Source organism: Cucumis melo, chromosome 8, assembly GCF_025177605.1.
Source record: "Cucumis melo cultivar AY chromosome 8, USDA_Cmelo_AY_1.0, whole genome shotgun sequence".
Classification (NCBI taxonomy): Eukaryota; Viridiplantae; Streptophyta; class Magnoliopsida; order Cucurbitales; family Cucurbitaceae; genus Cucumis; species Cucumis melo.
This window is the reverse complement of record NC_066864.1, coordinates 21,226,559-21,239,297: the sequence shown is the minus strand read 5'-3', so window position 1 is coordinate 21,239,297 and position 12,739 is coordinate 21,226,559. Positions and strand designations below refer to the sequence as shown.

Sequence of the window (12,739 nt, the reverse complement as noted above, 5' to 3'; positions counted from 1 at the left end):
GATTCAAGATTATAGTATTCTATTTTCACTAATAAGTCCTCAATAACCATTTTCTTGAATAGAATATAATTTAAACTACAAACTACGAGTTTTATGACATAGATTCCAACATTGTCTACCACAATAAACAGTGTGATATTTTATTATTTTGATAAATGTTTTGGTTCATTTTACTATATTTAAAAACAATATTAACATAAATATCTATAATAAAAAAAGTACGAATTCTAAAATAATTAACAATTACATTAGAAAATAAATATAAATTTTGATTAAACTTCAATTCCTATTCCAACTACGTAAACATTATCTAAATAATAAATTTAGATAGATAATTCCAAAAGATTAGTTTTATCAAATAAATAAATATATTAGTTTTAAGTAATTAGTTAATTTTTTTATTGATCTCCTAATGGAATTTGTTTTCTAAAACTTAAGGAAATCGGAAAAGTCTCTCTTATAAATATCTTTCATACTATTATCGAATTTTCACATCTTTCCATCATTATAACTTTCTCAACTTAGTCTTCATATTCATCAAAACGTCAATGGCTGAACAAATCTTTGATGGTATGTATGGTTACTACATGGGTATGTCACTAAGAATTACCGATCTTGACCTAAGTCATCGATCACAAAGCCAAATTTGAACTCAACCTAACTTGCCAACATTTGTCAAACAAATCAACCTAAATTTCAAAGTTCAAGTCAAATGCCAACACTTTCGAGTAGGTGAAGAAGGCGACAACTTTGCAACAACTTTACTTAGTGAACATATAATTTCGTAGCATCCCTTTGCAACTTTGCAACTTCCTATCTCTATCTTCGAGCATGGTGACAACACTTTGAAGCGATTACTTTTTCAAAAGTTTTAGATGTCTAGAGGCATCATCAACATTGAACTTGTGATTGACGAAATAATAAAACATTGGGTTAAAAAAGTTGAAGAAGAGAAAGAAAAAGAAGAAGATCAAGAGAATAATTCTAGAGTGTTTACACAGATTTATCCTCTCGAAATTACGGTAGAGTTGGTTTTTCAAATGACTCATGTAATAGACCAACCACAACAAATGATTGATCAACCATAGGTAATGATGGTTCCAACAAACGACAGTGATATGAAGAGTATGCTAAAGAGAGAGAAAAATGAAGAAATAATGGAATTAGGTGACGATGAAAGCATTAACTGAGTTGTTTGTTTGCAGGAAATTAGTAAAGAGGAGAAAGGAAGTGAAACAATGGTTTTACAAATGTCAAGAAGAATGTATAAAGAAGTGGTTGAAAACAAGGCATTACTGTCCAATCTGTAAATTTTCAATGCCTATAAACAATAAGGGGCTGTTTGGGGTTAGGGTTAGTACTGTGGGCTTGAGTTAGCCCAACCCTAACCCCCGTTTGGTCCACGGTTTATGAAAATCCTAGTTTTAGGGTTTTCATAAATCAAATTTAATACTATCTTCAAAATGAAACCCCATCCGCCGCATTTCGTTTTCAATCCGTGTTGCCCCTCCATGAACCCGTGTTGCCTCCTCGTTGAACCCGTGTTTCCGCCTTCCTTCAACCGTGTTTATCCCAATGTTTGTCAATCTTCTTCCTTCACTTATGCCGAACAAACATTATTATGTGTATTTCGTTCGATTCAGGCCTCCTCATTTTTTGGTTGAATTCGGTGTTTTTCTTCTACTTGTCTCACTCGGGGGTTTCATCGACGCATGTTGTCACATGAGAGGGCTTCTCTAGATTTACCTTTTCATTATGTTCCTTCTCATTCTTCTTCTCTTCGTCTTCACCATCTTTGCCTTCGTCGTCACCAACAAAGGCGTCGTAAAAGTTCTCTCGAACAGAGGATATAAAGAGTACAGACTCAGTGATTACTCAAACTGGCTACAGAATCGGGTTAGGAACAACAAAGATTGGAACATAATCAGAAGTTGTTTAGTTGACGACAAGGTCTGTGCCGAATTCAACCAGAAATTCACTTCTGAAACTGTTGAGCAATTCTATCGAGAAAATCTTCAATTCATGTACGATTTAATACCACTTTAAATTTTAAGTAAACCACCCCATAAATAATTTCATAAGTAACGAGAGTTTGTGTGTGAATTTTCTATAGTCTGGGTGTTTCAAACCGGCAGATGAGTGTAATTTCACGTACAAGGCACCGACTCAGTGGGAAAAACCAACAAATGTTTCAAGTGTTTCAAATCCGGATTGTGGTTTGTGGGATAATAGACTTGAAATGTTGTGCTTCGATTGTGAATCCTGCAAAGGTGGAGTGTTAGATAATTTGAAAAGGAATTGGAAGAAAGTGGCGATTATTAATATTGTTATACTTGTGTTTCTCATCATTGTTTACTCCATTGGATGTTGCGGTTTCAGGGATAGCAAGGAGGACAATCATTATCCTAGATGGAAATGAAGTTATTGAGTTTTGATTTTTGTTTTTATGTTCTTTCATTGATGCTCTGCTTTTTTGTTTTTTTGTTCCAATTTCTTCAGCAATTTAGGTTTGTATTGTTGATTATTATTTGTTGTGATATATGAATAAAATATAGTTTTAGAGTTTCCTTAATTCCAGTTTTACCCTCAAATACTTTCCCCAACTATTTTTTTCGTATATATGTTCAAAAGAGGGGGCCTCGCAATCGCTAATTACAAATAGCCAATAATTAATTTGTACTTCTAAAAAATAAATTTGAATAAATTTTTCACAATATGTTAAGAAATGAATTTGAAATTGGACAAGTATCTTTACTAATTTAATAACATTACACATAGAATAAATTATTTACAATACGAGGGGTTCGACGCTTTCGTAAAAAATAATGCAATAATAATTTTTCTCATATTTACAATGTCATTTAAAAAAAATTATACTACATAAAACAAAAAAAAAAAATAATAACCCAACCCACGTAACACTTTTCCCAAATAAATTTTACTATAAATTCCACGTAAGTCTACCCACCTAACCCTTCCCCCAAATACATCTTATTATAAAATCCCTATAAAACTACCCACCTAACCCTTCCCCCAAACACATCTTATCATAAAATCCTCATAACCCTTCCTCCAAACACATCTTATTCATAACACTATCACAACTCTTCCCACATAATCCTTCCCCCAAACACCTCTTATCATAAAACTACATTTCTAAACCCTTCCCCCAAACAAGGGTTATGATAAAACTAGGTTTATCATAACACTAGGTTTATCATAAACCTAATGTTATGATAAACCTAGTGTTATGATAAACCTAGTTTTATCATAACACTAACCCTTCCATAACTCAACCCTTCCCCACAATTTTGTATTAAGATTTTAGTATACTTTTGTTTCTTTTTGGCCAAAGATAGCAATCAATATAATAGTTTTCAAATTGTGATGACTTACTGCAACTTTCTATCCAACGATTCTATAGTTTATTTTAGTAAATCAAGGATTCGTTTTCAGAAAATATATATAATTAATGTGTAAAATAGGTCCATATAGTTATTGTTAGAATTATTAGAATTACTTTTGGAAAGAACAATATATAAGATTTTATTTCCTAAATATTTCCTAGATATTTTCCTTTCTTACTCCTATTGTACTCTATTTATTCTCTCCCTTTGTACCTATTGTATTCATATCAGAAAATAATAAAACTAAAAACATCGTGGTTTTTCTCCCGGTTCTCGGGTTTCCACGTAAGCCGGTTTCATGTTTATTGCTTTTCAATATGGTATCAGAGTAAAGCAACAACGAAACCCTAGAAAAAATTTTAGGAATCATCCGGACCAAAACAGCCGCCGCCGCCGTGGACACCACCATGGAAAAACTACTCCAACGGATTAAGACACCACCGATCTATCCAATGGGCCAACCCTCGCCGCCATCCGTGCAACCTTTCGGCTAGAAACCACTTCACGCATCGCTGTCCATGAATCTCACCGCCCTTCCCATCCGCTTCTATGCGTCATGGCTTGTCCAATCGTCTCACCTTCCGGTCATCTGCCGCTGCACGTGCCGCCCATCACCACCGGACAGCAACCTTCAAAACTGTCAAATGTGTACAGCAGTGCAAATGTGTACAGCAGTACAAATCTGTCTGTCGACCCTTTACAGCAACCTTTCTTCTATAGGAACGGGGCTGACCAACACCATAGCAAATCGGGGATTGAAGCGGGAGAGTCATCGGCACACTCCAGTTATGGACAGCCATATGTTCGTGGTCTCAAGATTAATCAAACCTATATGAGAGTTGTTTTTGAAGTTAGTACATCCTTGGCACAAACCAACCTATCGATGTATTCCAAGACCTGATAATTTTGCTTCCTAACGTGCCTTCAAATTATATAACTAACTCTGTTGCCTTTACTGCTCAATCCTTGACCCATGATAATAGGAAACCAATTCTCGTTTGTGAGTATTGCAAGAAACAACGACATACCAAGGATCAGTGTTGGAAACTCCATGGTCGGCCCCCAAGAGGTAACAAACGCTCCTCCAACGAGCAACAGAACTTAAGGCGTACTAATATTAAGGAGACTGCCAACATCTCTCAACCCATTGGCTCTACTGCTAGTCAGACCAGCTCTCCTACTCTAAGCGTCATTGCTCAATTAGTTATGTCTCAGTCCCTTGGCCTTATTAGTGTTGATGGGACGAATCTCTGGATTTTGGACTCGGGGGCCACAAATCACTTGACAGGTTTCTTGGAGCATTTTGTCACTTATACCCCCTCTGCCGGTAATAAGAAAATTTGAATAGCCGATGGCTCTTTAGCCCCGATTGCTGGGAAAGGACAAATAGTCCTCTATGACGATTTCTCCCTCCAAAATGTTTTGCATGTGTCTAAGCTTTCGTACAATTTGTTATCTATCAGTAAGATCACCCGTGAGCTGCATTGTAAAGCTACTTTTTTACCTGAGTCTGTTTGCTTTCAAAACTTGAATTCGGAGAGGACGATTGGCACTGCCCAACATAGCAAGGACTTTACATCCTTAATGATGATACCTTCGGTAGTAGTATCTCTACGACTAGTTTACTGTCTTCCTATTTTAGCACCTATAAACATGACTTTATGTTGTGGCATTTTCGGTTAGGTCACTTGAACTTTGTGTATATGAAATATTTGTTTCCCCATCTCTTTCTTAAAATAGATGCCTCCTCGTTATCTTGTGATGTGTGCATTCGGACAAAACAACATCGTGTTTCTTTTTCCTCACAACCATATAAACTCACACAACCGTTTACCTTTATCCATAGTGACATTTGGGGTCCCTCCAAGGTCACCACCTCATCTGGAAAAAGGTGGTTTGTAACCTTGATTGATGATCATACTCGCCTTACTTGGGTCTACCTTATCACTGATAAATCTGAGGTTTCTGCTATTTTCCAAAACTTCTATGACACCATTGAAACATCTTCGGAGTGATAACAATCGCGAATTCCAAAACCATAACCTTAGTGAATTTTTAGCCTCTAAGAGGATTGTTCACCAAAACCCGTGCGCTTACACTCCTCAACAAAATAGCCAAGCGAAAAAATCGTCACCTTCTGGAAGTAGCCCGTTCCCTTATGCTTTCCACTTTCCTTCCTTCATACATGTGGGAGATGTTATTCTTACAGCAGCTCATTTAATCAATAAAATGCCTTCTCGTATCCTCCACCTTCAAACTCCCTTAGAATGTCTTAAGGAGTCCTACCCCTCTACTCGTCTCGTTTCAGAGGTTCCTCTTCGTGTGTTTAGGTGTACCGCTTATGTCTATAGTTTTGGCCCTAATCAAACCAAATTTACCCCTCGGGCTTAAGCATGTGTATTTGTTGGGTATCCCCCTCACAAGCGTGGTTATAAATATTTTCACCCACCGTCCAAGAAATACTTTGTCACTATGGATGTTACTTTTTGTGAGGACTGACCCGATTTTCCCGTTAGCCATCTTCAGGGGAAGAGTGTGAGTGAAGAGTCTAACAGCACCTTTGAATTTATCGAACCTACTCCTAGTACCGTGTCTGACATCGATCCTCACCCTATAATCCTACCTACAAACCAAGTTCCTTGGAGAACATACTACAGGAGGAATCTCATAAAGGAAGTCGGGTCCCCTACCGGCTCCAGTCCAAGACTTCGAACCTCTTCGAGACTAAGGTATGGAAAATCCTACAGAACCTTGTACTAATAATGCGATGAGTGAGAATGATAGATCTGATGCTACTGTTCTTGAAAATATGGAAGAAAAGAACCGTGGTGATGAGACTGAGGTTAAAATAGAAACCAGTAACGATGAAGCTGAACAGGGCCATACAAGGAAACATGATGAGTATGATCCTTCTCTTGATCTTCCTATTGCACTGAGAAAAGGTACTAGGTCTTGTACAAAGCACTCTATATCTAATTATGTGTCATATGAGAATCTATCACCACAGTTCAGAGCTTTTACTACCAGCCTTGACTCTACCACAATACCGAAAAATATTTATATTGCTTTAGAGTGCCCTGAATGGAAGAATGCTGTCATGGAAGAGATGAAAGCTCTTGAAAAAAATAACATTTGGGAGATTTGTGCCCTACCCAAGGGACACAAACCTGTGGGATGCAAATGGGTGTTCACTCTCACATACAAAGCAGATGGAACTCTTGACAGACACAAGGCAAGGTTAGTTGCAAAAGGATTTACTCAGACCTATGATGTTGATTATTCATAAACTTTTTTCCTGTTGCTAAGTTGAATACTGTCAGAGTCCTTCTTTCTGTTGCTGTAAAGAAAGATTGGCATCTATATCAGCTGGATGTTAAAAATGCTTTTCTGAATGGAGATCTAGTAGAGGAGGTCTACATGAGCCCTCCGTCTGGTTTCGAAGCCCAGTTTGGTCAACAGGTTTGTAAACTCCAGAAATCATTATATGGTTTGAAACAGTCACCCAGAGCATGGTTTGACAGGTTCACTACTTTCGTCAAGTCCCAAGGATACAGTCAGGGACACTCTGATCACACTTTATTTACAAAAGTTTTCGAGACAGGAAAGATTGCAGTTTTGATAGTTTATGTGGATGACATCGTTTTGTCTAGAGATGATCAGGCAGAAATCAGTCAACTTAAGCAAAGATTGGGTAATGGATTTGATATCAAAGATTTGGAAAATCTGAAATATTTCCTTGGAATGGAGGTGGCCAGATCTAAGGAAGGCATCTCCGTGTCTCAGAGAAAATACACCCTTGATCTGCTAACCGAGACAGGTATGTTGGGATGTCGTCTCGCTGACATTCCTATTGAATTCAATTGTAAACTAGGAAACTTTGATGATCAAGTTTCAGTTGATAAAGAACAATATCAGCGCCTTGTGGGTAAATTGATTTACTTATCTAATACTCGTCCTGATATTTCCTTTGTTGTTAGTGCTGTCAGCCAGTTTATGCAGCTCCCTATGAGGAACACATGGAAGCTGTCAAAAGAATTCTGAGATACTTAAAAACGACACTTGGTAAAGGGTTGATGTTTAGAAAGACAGACAAAAAGACCATTGAGGCATATACTAACTCGGATTGGGCAGGATCTGTTGTTGACAAAAAGTCTACCTCCGGTTATTGTACCTTTGTTTGGGGCAATTTTGTAACTTGGAGGAGTAAGAAGCAAAGTGTTGTGGCCAGAAGCAGTGCTGAGGCCGAATATAAAGCTATGAGTTTGGGAATATGTGAGGAAATTTGGCTCCAAAAAGTCCTGTCTGATCTTCATCAGGAATGTAAGACTCCATTGAAGTGTTAGAAAATAAGGTCCATCAGATTAATTGTTGTGTCGTGACGAACCACTGCCCTGAAAGCAAGTTCGGCTGACCGTGATGCTAATCGTTATGCCAGTTGCTCCCCAAGGTTAACACAACTTCCCAGTACGAACGTGCACTCGTAAGCACAGGGAATAGAATCAAATGGTTTATGTAAATGCTCAGAAGGCAGGGTGAAAACGGGAGGAGAGGAAGAGAGGAGGAGGTTGAAGCGAATATGTTTTGTTGTGTGAATGATGGAATGAGTTCTCTCCAATTTATAGAGGGGCGAAGGAGGGTAAAATTTTGGCAGAGAGTGAACGTCGAACGTCAAATTGCGCGAACGTGCGCCACGTAGTGGTGGCACGTGTGGGACAGGGTTATACTATCACCACTTACTCAGTTTATAGTCCCCTTTAAAGATAGAAGTTTATATGTCCTCATCCCACTTCAAGATTTATCAATGTGGGACAAAGATTAATAGCTTTGCTATTTAGGCCAAGCCCAATAAGTCATTTCCAATATAAAGCTCTTTTGTGATAATAAAGTTGCTATTAGTATTGCTAACTACCCAGTTCAACATGATAGAACTAAACATGTTGAGATTGATCGACATTTCATCAAAGAAAGATTTTACAGTGGGAACATATGCATTCCGTACATCCCTTCGAGTCGATAGGTTGTTGATGTCCTCACCAAGGGGCTTCTCAGACCAAACTTCGACTTTTGTGTTAGCAAGTTGGGCCTCATTGATATTTACGTCCCAACTTGAGGGGGAGTGTTAGAATTATTAGAATTAGTTTTGGAAAGAACAATATGTAAGATTTTATTTCCTAAATATTTCCTAGATATTTTTCTTTCTTACTCCTATTGTACTCTATTTATTCTCTCCCTTTGTACCTATTGTATTCATATCAGAAAATAATAAAACTAAAAACATCGTAGTTTTTCTCCCGATTCTCGAGTTTTCACGTAATCTAGTTTCGTGTTTATTGCTTTTCAATAGTTATAACCATTAAAAAACAAAATTTGAAATTTATAAAATTGTAAAAAGTTAGAGACGTAATTGCATATCATTAATGATATTGTTGTTGTAATAGTAGTAACCATGAATTTCTTACCTTTACAATGATGTTATGGGTATTGTTAGGTTCAAATAGTAACAATAATGATAATAGTAAATACAACAAATTCGTAATTCTAAAGAAAAGAGAGGAAAATATTCTAATTATGTTTATGATTGATTCATCAATATACACATTTATATTGGGTGAATGAGTATTAATCGATCCCAATTTAGTTTGTGGGTCGATCAAATTACTTTAGGTTTTGTTTACAGGTCCATCCTAATCATATTGAAAGTGAGGTCCACCGTACCCTCTTAATAAAGTTTTGTAATCTGATGGAGCTTGGAAAGGTCCTCAATTCAATTGTCATTTGGATATGCAGTTTGCATATTTGGTAAGTTTGTCACAATTTCCATCGATACCACTTCATAGATTGAAGTATCGATAACGATTTTGGCCACTTTAACAATTTTATAACCCTTTTTCTTCGTCTTACCGATCTTAATAGATATTATGGTAAAGTCGATATCGAGTAACACACCGATGGTTTTATCGAGTTTATTTTGTTTGACTAGTCCGAACATTGTAATGCATCCCTTGTTATCTACAAGGATATTTGCCCCCTGCAATAGAATACAAGAAACTTGACCTATTCATTATTATTGTTATTGGGGAGGATATCAAAGTATACAAAATAGTGATATAAAAAGTATAACATAAATAGGGTTGAAGAGTGATATCTACCCCAAATTCATTGTTATTGAAAATAGTGATATCTACCTCAAATTCATTGTTATCGAAAAAAACAAAAAAAAGGATTGAAGAGTTATAGTATTTGCAACTCACCCAGCAAAGACTGTTGGGCAAGTCAAAAGGCGGGGTAGTAAATAGGGAGAGTAATGTTGCGACATACATCACCGTCTGCTATCTAGTGAAAAAATGAAATATAAAATCAGAATTTTATATGAAACTTTGTTTAACAAAAAGCTAATGTATGCTGAGAAGATGTGATGGCACATACTTCGGTAATTTCAATTATGATTCTTTCTCCAAGAATAACAAATTCGACGGGACACAAGTGAATGTCAATTGAATTAATGGGGACTGCAAATGTTTCAACGATTAATTCGCCGGTGATGAGGCCTGAAAGAGAGCACAGAGTTGACATATTCCCAGTAACCCGAAAGTCATCTATAAAGTACCCCCCCATCAGCAAAAGCATACGTAAAAGTACAAAAAATTAAAATAGTAATTCTTCTATTGGTTTATATGCAAATATTCCTATGTGAAAATGAAATAAAATAAAATTACACCTGAATAAGATAAAAGCATAAAACATAAAGAAAAGCAACAATAATAATAAAAATACCTGATCTTAGTTCAGGAAGTAATGGATGTCTTTGATATCAAAGTATACAAAATAGTTAGTGGGTCAAATATGGCCCCTTAATACTAGTTTCTTTTTTCATGAAAAATAAAACTTCCAGTTCAAAATTTCGTGTCTCATAAGAAACTTTTATTGCCCATCTCTTACCGAAGTTTGGGTGACACCATAGGAAAGTCGTGAACTGAATAGTGAAGGATAGCTCATTCCACCAAAGTGAGAAGATATGGAGGTTTCAGCTGAGCCTGTTGACTCAGGAGAGGATGTCCAAGAGGACCTTGCATCATCTTCCTGAAATTTGAAAGAACACACAATCAAACATAGCTATGAACTACCCGTACAACAATCACAATACTGCAACTCTACCTACTACATGAAGAAGTAAACTATACTACCTCTAGTTCAAAAGTCCCTTAAAAGTGTTTTTGCCCACATAACTAACTGACAGTCTTGAGATAATATTTTCTTTCATTAACAAAGGGAGCATCAGTTCCATCTTCATCAAGAAATTCATTAACGTAATCGAAAGTAAAAATGAGAAAAATCTCTCTTAATGGAGAACAGAAGAGCAATTAGAATATAAAAACATTTTTTGCAGACTTGAACAAGTACCTTCAAATCCATCCTTAAGAAAATTAGAGGAAAAAGCCCTAGGCTTGCCTTAATTAGCAATTCAAAGCATGATACCTCTACAACTTCAATAAAGCATTTAATTTTATGAAATTATTAATAAAAGACATTCAATGGTAGGAATCTGGGGGTTAATTATTACTACAGGTCGGTGAAGTATGCAATGTTTTCTATTATCAATGTTTAATATACAAGAAACTAAAGAAAGTTAACCTTAAACTTAAGCCTAAATCAAATTGTTTAGCATCTGATGCAAGAAAAACGCAAATGAAGCATTGCCCAAAAACAATTAATGAAGGGTAAATCATGAATATAAGAAAATCTTGACAATTAACAGAAGCCCCCCAACCCTTCAACTCGAAGTTAACAGAACTCAGAGAAACAAGCACCCTTGGTTTTGTGCTTAATAGAATGAATAATGAATGCTCAGAAAATAAATCAAAGCACTGGACGAACAGCTACAGAGGGCAGAACGGAGCAGGAGGGAACACTTAGAGGCTCAAATCTAAACTCAAGCAAACACTTACAGTTCACCGCGACAAAGCACCGGACGGAGGAGAGCACGACGGTGAGTCCCAATGTCAACCTTAATCTTGAATATCGCGCACATTGATTTCAAACATAGCACAGGTCTTCCATTTTCGAAGGAGATGCGGATTCCATCAAGAAGCTTACGAAGGAGACAGCGATCTCATAAAACTGTCAAGAAGAATTTAATAAATATTACTAGAAGTTTTTAAAACATCATAGAAAAGTACATATCACTTAACGTTTAAAAAATATCAAGATTTAGTAGATATTATTTGACGTTTTTAAAACGTCAAGAAAAATATATATTTCTTGATATTTAAAAACCGTCAAGAAAGTTGAAAATTGGCTTACCTCCGTCCTTTCATAAAAACTATCGACATTTTTCTTTGAAATCACCCAAGTACTTAAACTACAAACGTCAAGAAAGTTTCTTTTTCTATTAGTAGATAAGAAAAAAAGGCAAAAAAGAGATTCAGAGAATTGTTACAGTAGACAGAGTTTTCCCAACGCTTCTCCTCCGCTACTCTAATATCTCCCTCTTCTTCAGACTGAAGAGGAGAGAAGATGAGAGAAAATGGGACCGTTAATTTAATAATTTAATATTAAATTAATATTAATATTAAAGCAATTAATTAATTTAATTTGATTTGATTAATAATTAATTAAGAAAAAATTTCATAAATAAAATATTTACGGCATGTGTAACAAAACCCATGAAGTTAGCCATTTTTTAAATATTTCATGTTTCTCTTTCGTCTTTCTTTTCCTCTTCGCTGCAATTTCTTTTCATCCTCTTTTTTCTTTTTTTTCTTTTTCTTTATAAATTGTTATTTAGTTCAAAATCGTGTATCAAATATAAAAATCTATTTTTTCAAACTTTTATTTGGTTTGTTTAACATCGCGTATACTTGAAAAAAAAACGTCATTTAGATTTAGGTAGCCAAATCTAAATAATCGTGTACCAAAAATAGCAGTCGTGTGTAAAGAATCTTGAAAAAAAATCGTTTAGATCAAGGTAGCCAAATCTACATGATTGTGTAAAAAGAAAAAATGATCGTGTAGATAAATCTAAACGATTGTATACCAAAAGAATTTAAAAAAATCGTTTAGCTAAATCTAAACAATCGTGTAACAAAGAATCTTGAAAAATTTTGTTTAGCCAAATGTAAACGATCATATACCAATTTTTTTTTAGAAAAATTATTTAGATTTGGCTATCCAAATGTAAACGATCGTGTACCCAAATCTAAATGATCGTGTAACCAAATTAAACGATAGAATTGAAAAATAAATCATTTAGATTTGACTATCCAAATTTAAATAACCAAATCTAAACGATCGTGTATCAAACAATAGCCAAATCTAAACGATCGTGTACCAAA

At 35.7% G+C, this 12,739-nt stretch overlaps 1 long non-coding RNA gene and 1 pseudogene across 1 annotated transcript; one reads left to right on the top strand and one right to left on the bottom strand.

Annotated features, from left to right (window-relative positions):
- The first annotated feature begins 1,602 nt into the window (after positions 1-1,602).
- LOC127150677 (tetraspanin-8-like) lies at positions 1,603-2,419 on the top strand (annotated as a pseudogene).
- Positions 2,420-10,169: 7,750 nt separating this feature from the next.
- LOC103486092 (uncharacterized) lies at positions 10,170-11,533 on the bottom strand. The gene is made up of 2 exons (XR_007822977.1): positions 11,354-11,533; positions 10,170-10,487 (listed from the first exon to the last, which is right to left on the bottom strand). It is a non-coding gene; the product is annotated as an uncharacterized LOC103486092 (long non-coding RNA).
- Between the last annotated feature and the right edge of the window lie 1,206 nt (positions 11,534-12,739).